The sequence below is a fragment of the Pteropus alecto genome, unplaced genomic scaffold, assembly GCF_000325575.1.
Source record: "Pteropus alecto unplaced genomic scaffold, ASM32557v1 scaffold170, whole genome shotgun sequence".
NCBI classification, from domain to species: Eukaryota; Metazoa; Chordata; class Mammalia; order Chiroptera; family Pteropodidae; genus Pteropus; species Pteropus alecto.
In genome coordinates, this window is record NW_006429634.1 from 1,775,814 (window position 1) to 1,790,410 (window position 14,597).

General features: G+C 42.8%; 1 long non-coding RNA gene across 2 annotated transcripts in view; it reads right to left on the reverse strand.

Annotated features, from left to right (window-relative positions):
- Positions 1-14,597, reverse strand: part of LOC107196253 — a 147,254-nt gene that overhangs the window by 44,037 nt on the left and 88,620 nt on the right. The window contains exon 3 of one of the 2 annotated variants that reach the window (XR_003047978.1): positions 2,286-2,349. The exons of the other annotated variant lie outside the window; for it this stretch is intronic. This is a non-coding gene — a long non-coding RNA (uncharacterized LOC107196253). The remainder of the gene's footprint in view (positions 1-2,285; positions 2,350-14,597) is intronic. 2 annotated transcript variants of the gene reach the window in all.

Consider the following 14,597-nt stretch of genomic DNA (forward strand, 5'->3'; position numbering starts at 1 on the left):
GAGCTGCGGGGACAGGGTGCCCCTTACTGAGACAGGGGACACCTGAAGAGGAGAGACTCAAAGGCTGAGGACAGGGGCTGGGTTGGGAGTGGGTGGGGAGAGGATGTGAACAGATACTGAGCTGAGTTGAGTTTGTGTTGGGTCGTCCAAGTGCAGACGTGGAGAAGATGGCTGTATTTACAGTCAGGTGTTCCAAGGAGAGTCCAGACAGAATGTATGGAAACTGAAACAGGAGGGGACACGTTCACCGGGAGAGAGAAGCCACAGGAAGAAGAGGGTTCAGGGGGAACTTCCACCCTAAATGGCCAAGCAGAGGGAGTAGAGGAAGCAACAAATGCGACCAGGCAGGAGTAGGCAGAAAAGCAGGAAGAAACCCAGCAGACGGTGGTGCCTCGGAAGCCACAGGAAGAAAAGAAGATTTAGAGTTTTCATTTAACTTAATAAAATGCCGCTCAAAGGGCGAGAAAGATGAAGTCTGAACAATGTCATCGGCATTAATAGACAAGCAGGGAAGAGGTGCTCTTCTCGGGAGCAGGTGTGGCTGGGAACCAGCAGCAAGGCCTGAAGGATGAACAGAAAGGGAGACATGAGCTTATATCTGAGCCTGCTGCCCTGTCTCATCACTTAGCATATCTCCTTCACAGCCTTTATCTGATGTGTGATTATCCTGCTTATTTGTTTGTTTACTTGTTTGTGGTTCCCCCTCCCTAGAAATGTAAGGTCTGTTAGGGCGAGCACGGTGTCTGCTTTATGTACAGATTTCACAGAATGCTTAGCACGGAATAGAGACTCAAGAACTACCAGGTGAATATTTGAACAAATGAAATAGAAACAGTGTAGAAGTCAGTTTGGTCAAGAAGGAGGGAGAAGGGGAGCTGGACAGTGGGTCGGGTGCGAGCGGAAGCTACTGATATTGATGGGGGTGCACCAGTGGTAAGGAGAAGAGAGATGGGTTGGTGCCCCTGAGAAGGCTGAGAAGGAAGGGTGTCCCACGTTTAGGTGGAGGGTTAGGGCAGAAGTAGGACACTAACACAAAAGCTTAAAAGAGAGAGACTTAGAGGACTTCTCTAGTCTGAATGACATCCAACCCACAGGTCCTGGCCTTAGGGCATGTTACCCCAAAGCAAGCCCTGAGACCAGAATTCCTGGGCAGGTGATTCAGTGAAGAACTGCTCCCCTCGACATCACCAAGGAGCAGGACAGAGAAGGGAAGAAGCCAGGCCAGGGTCAGACCTCAGGTGAAGTCCCAGCCTCAGCCCCATCCCAGGAGACTTCTAAACTGTAAACTGCCCCTCCTCCAGAGTTTGTCCCCTCCTCCCCAAGGCAAGGCAGCTGAGCTTTCATATTCTCACACCTGTAAATACTGGTTACTGAAACTCCAGCTCCCTTGGCAGGAGGGCAATCCTTTGAAGAAGGGGACAGGGTGAAGGCCACAGAAGCTGCTGCCAGGCGGGTTCATGGAACTGGTCAACGTGGCCCAAGGGTGTCTGGGCAGAGAGTCAACAATGTGTGCTGCTAAATCAGGCCATAGTTTTGTGCACATTCCCCTAGAAGAGCCCATCAGACAAACAACTTCATTCCTGGAGTGGGCTGGATGGTACTGGGAGAGCTACCATTTGGAATCATTTTTGTTCTGGAAAATAATTCTTCAAAAGAAATATTAAGGCTCCTAAATATTAAGGCATTCTTCTTAGAAAAGTATGCAGGTGTGAAATTAGTACAGCTACAAATACTGAATGCGAGCGGCAAGAAAGTACTCGAAGTATTTGGAAATACTTAAAAGTAATTCAGAAAATGGACTAACCTGGGCTACGTTCCTGGAACATGCTTATTATCATCACAGTATTGTGGAATCCTCAGAAATAATATCAGTTTAATAAAATAAAATAAATCAACCAACTGATATTTACTGAATGCCTGCTATGAACCCAGCTCTGTGCTAGAAGTTTACCCTCAGACTGGGAACCAGATGATATTCCTAAAACAATTAAAGAACAAAGCAAAATAGGATCCACAGGAGGCAGTGTAGTTTGATGGTTAAGAGTCAAGCCCCAGAGTCAGACTGCCTAGGATTACTCTCATTTCTGCCACCAAACTCTCTCAGTTTCCTTATCTGAAAACTGGAGTCATAGCAGGGCTTGTTTCACAGGATCCCGGTGAGGATAAAATGAGGTGCTTAAGTCCCACAGTGCAGTGTCTGATGCAGACAGCAAGCGCTCAGTCCTCGGGAGTCTCATCGTGGCAGGTGTTACTGCAGGTGAGGAATGGAAAAGACCTCTACTCACCTGACTTGTCTCCTCTCTTGCTCTGCTCGGGACCAAGACATTTATGCCTGGCTATGGGGTCACACTAGAAAAAAAAAAAATCGAGAAACATTCGTCCTTGTTTCCTTGGACCCAGATGCAGCCAAGCTAAGCATGGACCAAGAGTTGAAGGGCAGATGGCAAGCTCTTCTGCTGAGCTGGCCAGGAGCCGAGGCTTTCTGTCCTGGGAGCCTTTCGGCCTCGCAGCGCACACGTGCTCAGACTCTAAAGAGTGCTGAGTCAGCAAGGAAGCACCGGGAAAGCCTTTGGCATATTTGTATCCTTACTGACCATTTACTGCCCAGCACCCGGGAGCCAGTGTCCACACTTTTCCAATTGGCACACAGAATGAGTCGCTCAGGCCCCAGTGCTGCAATCGCACAGGCCTGCACTCCTATCCTTCACCTCCACTCACAGCTATGTGGCCTTGGGCCATCGACTTTGACCTGTGAAGGCTCAATTCCCTTGTCTGTAAAACAGTTTCTGGCCTTGGCTGCACATTACAATCACTGGGGGCATGTATAAGAGTCTAAATGCCCCAGGCCTCACCCAGACCAATAAAATCAGAATCCCTTAGGATTGAACCACTGCTGGAAGGGCAGATGGTCATCTTCTACTCATCGGAATGAATTAACTGAGATTATCCATGGAAAATGTTTAACGCCATGCTTTACAGAGCACCCCATTAGAGGTGGTATCACTCAGAGTTCCTAGACTTTACAGACACTCCCCACAGGCCCACAGAGGATCATACTTTGGAAGCTTTATTCTATCCATAGGAAGTTTCTGTTCAGGGGCCTCGCTTCAAGGATCAATCCCACATTTTGATTTCTCTAGTTCTTTTGATCACTTTGGTTCTGAATCATCTTATTCTTGAAGAGAGAAAAAGGTCTGATCCAGAAAGTGTTTCTCTCTCTGAACTTAGGGCTAAATCCTTGTGTCCAATTATACACTCAGTGGGCCTCATAGCCCCTATTCAAAAAAGAGAGTCACCATTCAAAGAGAGTCTCAGTTCTTGGCCCGCAGAGGTGACAGGGCTCAGGGATGGGTATCCACAACCCTGGCTACTGTGGAGGCTGCCCTGACAGTAACATCCTTGATAGAGCTCTAAGAAAAATATTTCCGGCTCCCTGGACAGATCTCTAACCAACTCAGGGCTTCAAGCCCTGTGATACGTGAAGATTCATGCAAACCAGAGTACGAAGATTTCAGAACGTGGGAGAGGCCTTTCCAGGTCTTGCTTCACACATGTGTGGAAGCATGACGTGTTAGACCGAGAACTGAGAGAAGGAATTGGGACAAAACAAGCAGGATCCCTTGTAACTTGTAGTTATGGTTTTCAAGGAATAATAAACACTCAGGAGAAAGGAAACAGAACTTCAATTCAAGGAGTCAAAGGAGACAGCCGGCATCCCACTGGAAGAAGAGCTGGTAGGTGACAAGGGGAGAAAGTGCTCTCCACCCAGTGTAGAGACAGCGCTTGTTGTCCAATGGGAGCTCAGAGGCCAGGATCCAGGCATCAGAGCAGTTGATAGAAACTGTTCCAGTCCCAGCATGAGCCACTAAAAGGAGATCCAACTGTGCATATTCCAGACCCTGATATTGCTTTTTGTGGAGTCATTCAACAGCATAGTATTTACTATGGGCTAAGCATATCTATCTATCTATCAATTGATATTTCACAACCCCATTCAGTAAGTGCTCTTAGAATCCCATTTTGCAGATGAGGAAACTGAGGTCTGGCTCCAACATCTGTGCTCTCAATTCCTGTGCCAAATTGTTTTTAGTCCAGTTAGGGTGTCAAACAGATTGACAGGCAATTAGACTATAGTGTCTAAAGGATGTAACAGGGACTGGCATGAGTGGCGGTATTCAAAATCAGATTATTATTTGATGCTCACTCATAGAATGGGAATTAGAAGGGGCCACTTCGTAACAGGCTAATAGGCACAGAGATAAAATGGGTGTGCCAATTGCTGGAAAGATAAAGACTTAGAGACTTGATTAGATATTTAGCCAAGAAAGTGGAAAGGTACGTACACACCAAGACCTATATGTGAATGTTCATGGCAGTTTTATTTATAATAGCCAACTTCTATCAACAGGTGACTGGATAGACAAACTGCGGTACATCCATGCCATGGAATACTACTCGGCAGTGCAAAGAATGAACTGCTGATACACACGACATGAATGGATCTCGAAAGCATTATGCTGGGTGAAAGGCATAAGAATAAAAAAAAAAAAGAGTACATATTTTATGATTTCATCTGGCCATATGGAGTTCTAGAAAAGGCAAAACTCTAGTTTCAGAAACAGAACAATGTTTGTCAAAAGAGGGTGGGAGGGGAGAACCGACTGCGAAGGGACACGACAGTTGATGAAAATGTTCTATATCTTGATTGCGATGTGTCTACATGGGTGTAGATGTTTGTCAAAAGTCACTGAATTGTATGCTTTAAAAGGTGAATTTTATTTTATGTACATTATGCGCAATTTTTAACAGAGACTTGAAGTCATGTAGCCCCTCCTGAGACGTGCTGGGCTCTGAAGCTAGGAGTGAAAGCTGTGTATGCTCTGCTTCTTTTCCTCCTTTTTTCCTTTTCTTTCTTTCTCTCCTTCCTTCCTCCCTTCCCTCCCTCCCTCTCTTCCCAACTTCATTCTCTTCTTCCATCTTTCCACCTTCATCCTTCTTTCTCCCATTCCCCCTTCCTTTCCTCTTTCCTTCCTTCCCTCCATCTCTCCTTCCTCCCTTCTTTTATCCTCCCTTCTTTCTTCCCTTCCTACCCTTCCTTCCTTCTTCTTTCCTTTCTTCCTTCCTCCTTTCCTTCCTTCCATCCCTTCAGCCCCTCTTCCTCCCTTCTTTCATCCTCCTTCCTTCCTCTCTCCCCCTTTCCAAGCCAAGCCCAGCGGCAGGCCCCTGACCATCAAGCATTTCCAGAACTGCCATTACGAATTAGTGGAAATGACCAGACAGCCAGGCAGACTGATACTCAGCCCACTTCAGAGGGGCAGATGTAATGCAAAACTGGCCAGTGACCCGCAGAGAAGGCTGGCAAGCCCACCACTCTCCTTGGGCGCCTCTATAACTTCTGCCTTCCAGGTAGAAAATATGCATATATCAGATGAAAAAGAAGAAGCATCTTTCCAATAATTACTTGGTTTGGGAAGAAGGGAGATCATCTGTCTCTATCTAAGAAAAATGTTCATTTATCCTTGAATTGTTCTCTTCAAACATTTGGAGATGGGGGTAGGGGTGAGGGCTGCAGCAGGAGAGAAAGAGGTGGAGAGAACAGAGGAAGCAAATGCCACATGGCTCTGAGGGAGCAGCAAGATGAGCTCTTACCAACTCAAACCCTGGAAAGAATGGAGAAGAAAAGGGACTCCTTTGCCCAATGTGCTCCCACCTGTCTCCCTAAGGCAGAGCCCACATCAGGGGTGGATGAGAACTGAACAGGGAAGTCAGCAAGGCAGGCAGGAGGAAAGGGACAGAACATGAGACTGGCATGGCTCCCTCCCCTTGGCCTGCAGGAGGCCCTTGGCAGCCAGAATGTCCATCTGTTACACCTTACCACTAGTAGGCTCACAGGAAGGGAAGGGGACAATGGCAACCCACAGCCCCTTGCTCAGAAGCTACACTGGAAAATGAGCAGCGGGGCCTACCTGCCTCAGAGTAAACCATACCAGCATCATCAGCCAGGGCTTCCTTGGACAAACCCTTCATAGCAACAGAGAGTGACAAAGTCCCTCAGCCAAAAGGCATGAAAGTTGAGTTCAGTCAAGTGTAACCCAGCCACATGGGCAGTGGGAGGGGGCTGGGGATGCCAGCTGCCATCCAAGTCCTGTTTGCTGGAAGTTGAGAGAGCCAGTCTTAGAGAACTGCATGCTTGCGCTTTCTTTTTTCCAAAAGAGAGCTGGTCTCCAGATGGTAAGGCCTATCATTCAATAAACTAAGACTGAAGTGTAAGGGTAGCATGAGGGTAGAACTCTGGCCCAAACAGGAAAAAAAAAGGCACCCTTTAGAGAAAATGTGAATAATTCTCAGCGTCTAGTTCTTAGTAAGTGGAAGAGGAAAGAGACAGTCTTTAATTCTAATTCACTCTGTTCTGGGTTTGGAAAAAAGCTTCATCCAGGTGAAATGTCCTATCAAAACAGGACAGCTGATGTATGAAACTGAAAATCAGTGAAAACCCATCAGTTCTCCCAAGTTACCAAGAAAGAATTAACTTCCCATTAGTTGGTGTATTTCTACATTTAAAGGCTAACCTATCTGTTATTTACTCAATGTCGTCACTCATTTCTATTCTGGTAAGACTTTATCAGCAGGTTTAAAACATCCATATCCCATCCACTTGGGCCAACTGGTCTCCTATCTTAGCTTAGAAGGAACCTGTACAAGTGACTTTACTAAGAACATACCATGTCATTGAATGTGTGTATTGAATGGAATAGACTGACCATTGTAATAAATAGGTAAACAAATACATAGACGTTTAGTAATTAAGAAACACAGGTACACATAATTGACTAGTTAAAGAAATTATAAAATACTTAGGACCAAATGATATAAAAACATTACGTAGAAAAGAAATGTGTGATGAAGTTATAGTGGAAATGTATAACTACACTGCTTATAATGGGGGCGCGGGGAAGCCATTCAAATTAAGAAGTTAAGGAGGAACAATAGATCATACCTAAAAAAGTTAGAAGAGAGAAAAAGATAAAAATGAGCACAGAAATTAATGAACTAGGAGACAAAATAAATGATAGAGAGGATCACAAAGTCAACAATAGATTCTTTAAAAGATTAATAATAGGCAAAATTCTGAAAAGACTATTCAAGAAAAGAATATGGAAGGCACGATAGAATTGTAAATGAAAAGGGGACATAACCACAGATGCTACATAGTTTTAAAAAAAAAATCAAAGCATATTACAAATAAATTCAAGGTAAAAATTTCGAAAACTCAGATAACATAGACAGATTCCTGGGAAAAAAATCTAACTTACCAATAAGTGATTCAAGAAAAAAAATTAAAACCTGAATAGCTTAGTAACTATTGAAGAAATCGAATCAGAGGTTAAAAATCGCCAAGGAAAAAAGAATTCCAGTCTTACATAACTCTTTTTGAGGATATATAAAGAGAAAATATTTTACAGTTTATTTTATAAGTCTAGCATAAGCTAGATACGGAAGCCTGGCAAGGATGACAGGATAAATGGAGAATCGCAATCCAATACACTCGTGAATGAACACAGATGCAAAACTTCTAAACAAAATATTAGCAAAACTAATCTAGTAATGTATAAAAAAATGAATCCATCATGACCAAGTCAGGTTTATTCTAGGAACACAATATTAATTTAACATCAGAAAATACCTCACCAGGCATGAACAAATTAAAAGAAGGAAAAATTACAGAAATCCCTCAATAAATGAAGAAAATATGTTTTATAAAGTTCCATTTATGATTAAAACAAATAAAACTCTTTGCTGATAGTACAGAAGAAAGGTAGTGTGACTTATCCTGATAAAGAGTATCAAATCCATAGAGAACACCATCCTCAAGGGAAAATGTTGAACACGAAAGGCAAACTTTAAAACTTTTAGAAGGCAAAACAAGTGCCTATTTATGACCTTGCCATGGGGAAGAATGTCCTTAAAAAGACACAAAATAAGAAAGGAAAGATTGATAAAATTTTATTACACTAAAATCCAGAATTTCTGCCACTCTAAAAATACTTAAAAAGATGAAGAGAAATGCTGCAAATTAGAAGGTATTTTCAACACTGAGAAATAGTCTCCAGCATACATAAATAACTTCTACAAATAAATAAGAAAAATACAAACCACCCAATTTTTAAATAAATGGTCAAAAGACTTCAAAAGGCTCTTCACACACAGAGAAAAAGAAAATCAAAAAGGCCAACAAGTATGTGTCAACAAGCTGAACCACTAGTAACCAAATACATACAACTTAAAACCAGATAAGATACTATTACACACCCACAAGACTGGAAAATTTTTCTGATAATATCCAACAAAATATAAAGTATTAGCAAGGATATGGAGCAATGGGAACAATTATTCCCATTGTTCCCATTGCTGGGCATAGAAATTGGTTAAACACAGTGAAAATTCATTTTTTTATTGAAGTGAGATTCGCATATACAATGAAAATTAATGTTGAGCTATGCCCAGCATCTGTGACGATCAGATCTACTCTTATTTATATTCCTTAAGTAAACTTACATAATGCTCACCAGGGTACTTGAACAAGAATGTTCACGGCAGCACTATTTACAATAGCAAAACACTGGAAAGAACTTGTGTTCATTAATAATAGAATAGATATATAAGCCGCACTATATAGTATAATGGAATTACAGTTCAGCAAAATGAAAATATTTCTGCTATGCTCAAGAGTATGCACAAATCCAGGAGCAAAACATTTAACGACCAGTTGGTATAGGGACTGTTCAATTAGAAGAGATTCCAGCCATAGTGTGGGATCTGGGTCCTGCACTATGCAAATTATAATCCCTTCTGAAAGGTGAAGGAACTTAAAAGGTCTCATGGGAGCACTGGTGGTGGCCCGCGGAGGAAGCAGAGTCAGGGGAGGAAGCAGAGTCAGGTAAGAAGCAATTTACCACTAACCGATATGGAAGTATTTCAGTTGTTTGTCAACTGGTACAACCTTACTGGTATGCATGGGCTAACTCTAAGCACAGGAATACAAAGAGTATGATTCCATTTATATGAAGTTCACAAACATGCACAAATAAACGAGATATTGTTTAGGAATGCAAACAGAAGAGCATGAGACAATAAAGAAAAGCATAAGGAAAAGATACAGAAATATCCAGGAAATGGTTACCCCTGAAAAGGGAAGATATGAGATGAGATGGAGAGGGGTACCACTCTTCAAAGTTAAGAAGAGCATTCTTTTTCTTAAATTGACTGATGAGTACATGAGTGTTGTCCTATTCTTTATATCCTTACATACAGTATATAAGTGTTCTCTTGTATCTAGTAGCTATTTTATTAAAATTATTTTAAAAGAAGTTCATAAAGAAAAATTTAATAAGAAACTTCTATCAAGTTGCTGTGGTTCCTGCCATATCTTTTCCAGTTGCCTGACGAAAATGATCAACTCAACTGTAATTGGTGGAGTTCTTAAACCCACTTAAAATTCTAAGAGCTTCTACCCAAATCACTCCAGAAACATTCTTACAAGAATCTCTCCAGTAAGGTGCAGAAAGGCCCTACCTCCAGAGTATAGTCTGCTCTGTCTTTTTAATTTAGTATAACCATAAGCACAGCATTTTATTTTATGTTTTTTAATCTCTTGGAATCATCTCAAATTTTGAAGTCTTTAAAATGAGGGCATGGAGCAAATGACTACATTCTGTTTTCTCTTGCCTAGATTTCAGTGGTGATGCTCTCATTTAAGTCTTTTATCATATGCTTCAGCTGTGTGATGCCCCAATTCTCTTCACAGAGATTTGCTGACAGTTGGGGGAAGTTTCTAAGAGTCTATTAAGTGAACATTGGGGCCAGGGAGTAGAGGGAGTTTGGGAGGTTACATACATGTGCAATTTAGCAAAAGATGCTGCCAAGATTGCAGGTTCAACATTCACTTTTGCAGTTATGTGTGAACAATCCCTAATAGCCATGCCACATGGCAATGGTCCTCTTCCTGAAGCACCAGTGTAAACTATGTGTTGCAAAGCTACAGCACAAGAGCAAGTCACTTAGCTAAAGTGGGAGCCTTGTCAAAGCTCCTCATTCTTAGACACCACCAGGGAAACAGAAACTCTCTGCAAGTGAGAGAAACTTGATATCCTTGAGTGCAGGTCGAAAATGCAAATAATTGGTGGCCTGTGAATAATCATGGGACCCTCTCCTCTTTGGACAGAAACCAAATTCAGAAGGAAGTCAAGAGTCTATGCAAATATTTCTGCATTTGCAAACTGGAGAATTTGCTGAGGGTTTGAAATGTCTCCATAGAGAATGTCAAGGGTCTACTGTATTGAATCTTGATTGAGGTTTTCAGAATTCCTCTTCTATTAATATTAAAACAATTCATTGTGGGTTTTTTTTTTTCATCAGGGCTCCTCTGATTTTAAGATAGCTTCAGTATCTAACGCTGACCCTGGAAGTCCAACGAATGGTAGATGAGGCTAAATTTGGTGACAGAGGCTCAACGGAGCATGTCCTTTATGTATAGCACTGCTTTTATTTTTTCCACCTCTTTCTATTATTTGTTTTATCAGCTTTTCTATAGAGCCCAGTCTTGCATACATGACTCATTTTTTTAAGTTGGCCATTAGCCCCAGTTCAAGGATCCATGGACATTCAGAGAATTCCCCAGATCGCTGAGACTAACTTCGGTATGCCTCGACTTGGCTGTGCTCCCCCAGTCTGAGGGGTATTCTCAGCTCATCTCTACTGCACATCTACATGTAAAGTTCCACCCTTCTTTTTTCATAAGGATGCCTTCTACACCTGGCATTTTATAACAGTAAGGAGGAGAGGAGTCACATCTCTCATGCACGCATGGCTTTCATCAATGGGCCAGACGTATGGCCCAAGCACATATTCCCAGATGTGACCGTCCCAAAAGGGCAACCCCCTGGAGAGTGTGGTTCAGCTACCTCCTCTGCCTTCCAAGGCCCTGGAATTTCAGAGAAAACTTATTACATCAGCATCTCTTTGCATGGACACATGGAGACTTTGAACACTTCCAGGAGTTCCTGATCACATTCAGTGACCTGTTATTGATCGTTTCTTTTAGCACGTTAAAAATTTTCTTCAAGTGATTTACCAAAGTGATGAATTTATGTGCCTCTAGAAACTCTTAAGCTACTTTTAATTATAGTCTTCATATTTTTGACATATGTATTGAATTTTAAAAGTATCAGAGATCATTTTCCTCTACTTTTGCCTTTCCTGGTGCCTTTGTTTTGGAGCAAACTGTAACTAAGCAAATCAGTAGTTGGTCAGGCAAAGCTTAGCACTGCTCCTGTAACTCAGACACCCTTTCAGTTTTGAGCACGATGTCTGAATTGAGTAAACACCACAGCTTAGCATGAAGGTGTTGCCATGACATCCTGAACTTGTTTTTCTGATGAGTTTTTTAACAGCATCCTGGTAGTGAGGTGTCCACACATTGCCTACACTGATGTAAGAAATGCATGACACTAGGTTCAGCCTCTCCTCTTTTTTTTATCATTGGGTCACTTCAAACTGCAGCTTTAGAGTTGCAAAGTCTGAAGGCTCCAAGTCTGTCTCCCACCCCAAGACAGGTTGAGGTTTGCATGTTTCCTTCTTAGTATTTTCTGTAGCATCAAATGTTAGAACATAAGCACTACTAATACCAGCATAACACTTCCCTGCTAAATTTCAGCAAAAGATCATAAAGTTCTCATTAATTTCAACAAGGGAGCTTTATAGTTATAATATAATTTTGATCAGTAAGCCTTTGGCTATCCAGAGACCTCAGGGGTCTGTTATCCTACATAAATGCAGTTTTTCCTTTAAACATCATGCTAAAAAAATCATTTGGGGTATACTTCGAATGCTCATGTTTTTTAAAATTGGACACACAAAACGTCACTTAAGCTGTTCTTGATACATATGGATCATTGTGAGCATCAGTAATTATGCTACAAAACAGAGTCCTGAAGACCCATCAAAATATATAAAATTTCACTGAATTGCTTACATTAAATACTTATATTAAATAGTCTTAAAATTCTATGGTTTGAATTCCTGTACCTTTTAAATTTATTTTACTTTTTTTTTTAGTTTTTCTGTTTTTTACATTACTAGTACTTCTTACAGATACTTGACAAGAGAATTTTAATAGCCCTTGTAATTTATCAATCTCTTCCAATTTTCTAGGTGTATTTGACAAATCTAATAACCAAGCTTCTTAGAACTTTACTTAAATAAAGAGTTCTGAAAGAGGGTATGAAATTTTCTGCAATGATCAAAATACATGGACTACAGCATCTTTCTTGGTTTTACCACTTAGGTCCCAACTGAGTAAGTGAAATCACCTACATGTAAGGTCCAGATGGTTGTGGTATTATCCTAATGCCCATCAACTACAAAGCACATGTGACTTTTTAGCCCATCTCATTTTCCCCTCAAACTATTTCAGTTGGCTTGGTAAGGCTATGATGATTACACCCACTTTACAAATGAAGAACAGCATTGATCAAGGGCTTTGGCCAAGTCTGGCCAGAAATACCAGTACTGCCTAGTCCTCTAGCCAGTGTTTCCTGCTCTGCCTGCCCAGTACGTCTGTAGATTTGTAAATACGCTTTGATTCCAATAGAAATGCAAAGAAGAACAACATGTCAAGACTTCCCTCATGGGCAGTGTGGAGAGCTGAAAAGAACCTGAAAGTTAATAGGGAACTCACAGAGCAAAAAGTGAGGAACAAGTTAAAAGCTATCCAGTCGTCACACAACTTTCTTAATGTTATCTTCCATCAAGTCAGGGCCTGGAATCTGCCAGGACTTCAGACTAAATGCATCTTCTTCTTGCCTGTCACTTTCACACACGAAATGCCCCAATGGCTCACTTGGCAAGGACCCAAAGGCAGCACAGAATTCTCTACTGCCACTGAAACACAATGAGAGGAGACATTCAACAACAGCGCCAGCTGACACATCTTGATCCACTGCCCCAGTATACACCTTAGTAGTTGGCCCTTAAAGAGGCCTAGTGGAGTGTTGAGAACAACAACAACAAAAATCTTAGCCTGAAGGGGCCGAACTTCCCCACCAAATTAATGATCTGCCCAGCAGCCCTAGCCTGAGGAGCTCAGGGGAGTGGTAAAGAGGCCGACATGACAATTCTGCATCTAGTGGGTGCCTTGGTGAAGCAGAATGGGAAAGAAGGGGGGAGAGAGCGCACGCAAGCTAGGGAGCTAAGTGTCGCACTTACCTTCCCCTCCTGCCTGCAGAGATCTCAATGGGACAGCTGTTCTCCTACCTTGCAAAAAAAAAAAAAAATCCTACAAAATTTTAATTCAAGAACGTAAGGGCCTTCCACCTCTGCAAGTCATCACAGCTTTGAAGAGCATGTGTTAATCATCTTGGCCAACATCTGAGGTCTGCACTCAGGCCCACACTGAAGCCCAACCTCAGAGCAAAACTAAAACCCCAGTGGGGCACAAATTTTCCTCCTCAGTGTGAAGCATGAAGAACAGCGAGGACCTAAAACAAGTAGGCCTAGGTGGTCACCCTGGATTCAGATATGTGTTCTCTGTTAGGAACCTAGGGGCCCTGCAGGGGTGATTCCAACCTTCTCTCTGCAGGGGTGAAATGACCACATGAGAATTCAGACCAGCAATGACTGAGTGAAAGGGAGGTGTGTGAGGGTCTTCAGATCAATACCAACCCAAAGCCAATTCCACCCTGTCCCCAATAACACATGATCTTTGCCCTGTGTTCTTCACATAAGTTGCTCAAATGATACTTCCTCTTCTCCACACTCTCCCTGCCCCCAGCATACACATAGTTACATAAAAACATCTTAAACGTGGGGGCTCAACTTCCTCAGTCTGGGGGAGGACCGGGAGTTGGTGGGGAGCTGCTCGGGCACACAGTCTGATCATGACTCGGGGTTACATAATCACACAAGCAAGGGCTAGAGAATGTTCCGTGGAGATCAGTTGAGCAAACACCTCATTCTCCCCCTCACCCCTCCTCACCCAGAAAGCAAGCCAGTTTTAACACAACTGAAGCACACAATGTGCCTGTGTGGCACCCAGCTGCTGCGGTTACAACACCAAGGGCTTCCAGAAACTTGAGGGTGCACTGCAGAAAGGACCCAGGTGCTGCTCACCCAGTGACCAGACCCCAGCAGACCCTCCTGCCTGCAACCACAGCCCGCAAAGTTCAAGGGAGGGCCTGCCAAGCCACGGAAGTCTTCTCGAACCTCAACATAAACCAAAGCAGCCAGTCGATCAAACCAACGCCTGGCCTCGTCGAGAGTCCCTCTCCAGTGTAGGGTTTACGCCACTTCTCCTGTGCAGGTCTATGCGGGTTCAGGCTGTCCACGCTCAGGAGTCCTCAGGCAGCCCGTGCAGTCTCCGCAGGGGCCACTCAGTAGCAGCAGTGTTACTAATTTTAAGATGGTAAAATGTGGGGCACAACTTGGAGAGGGGGCACCCGCTCCGCTAGCAGTAAGGCAAGAATCCCCAGCAGAGTAGGAGTTTGTTTTGTTTTGTTTTGTTTTGTTTTGTTTGAGGGAAGGGAGGTTGTGATTTTGTTTTA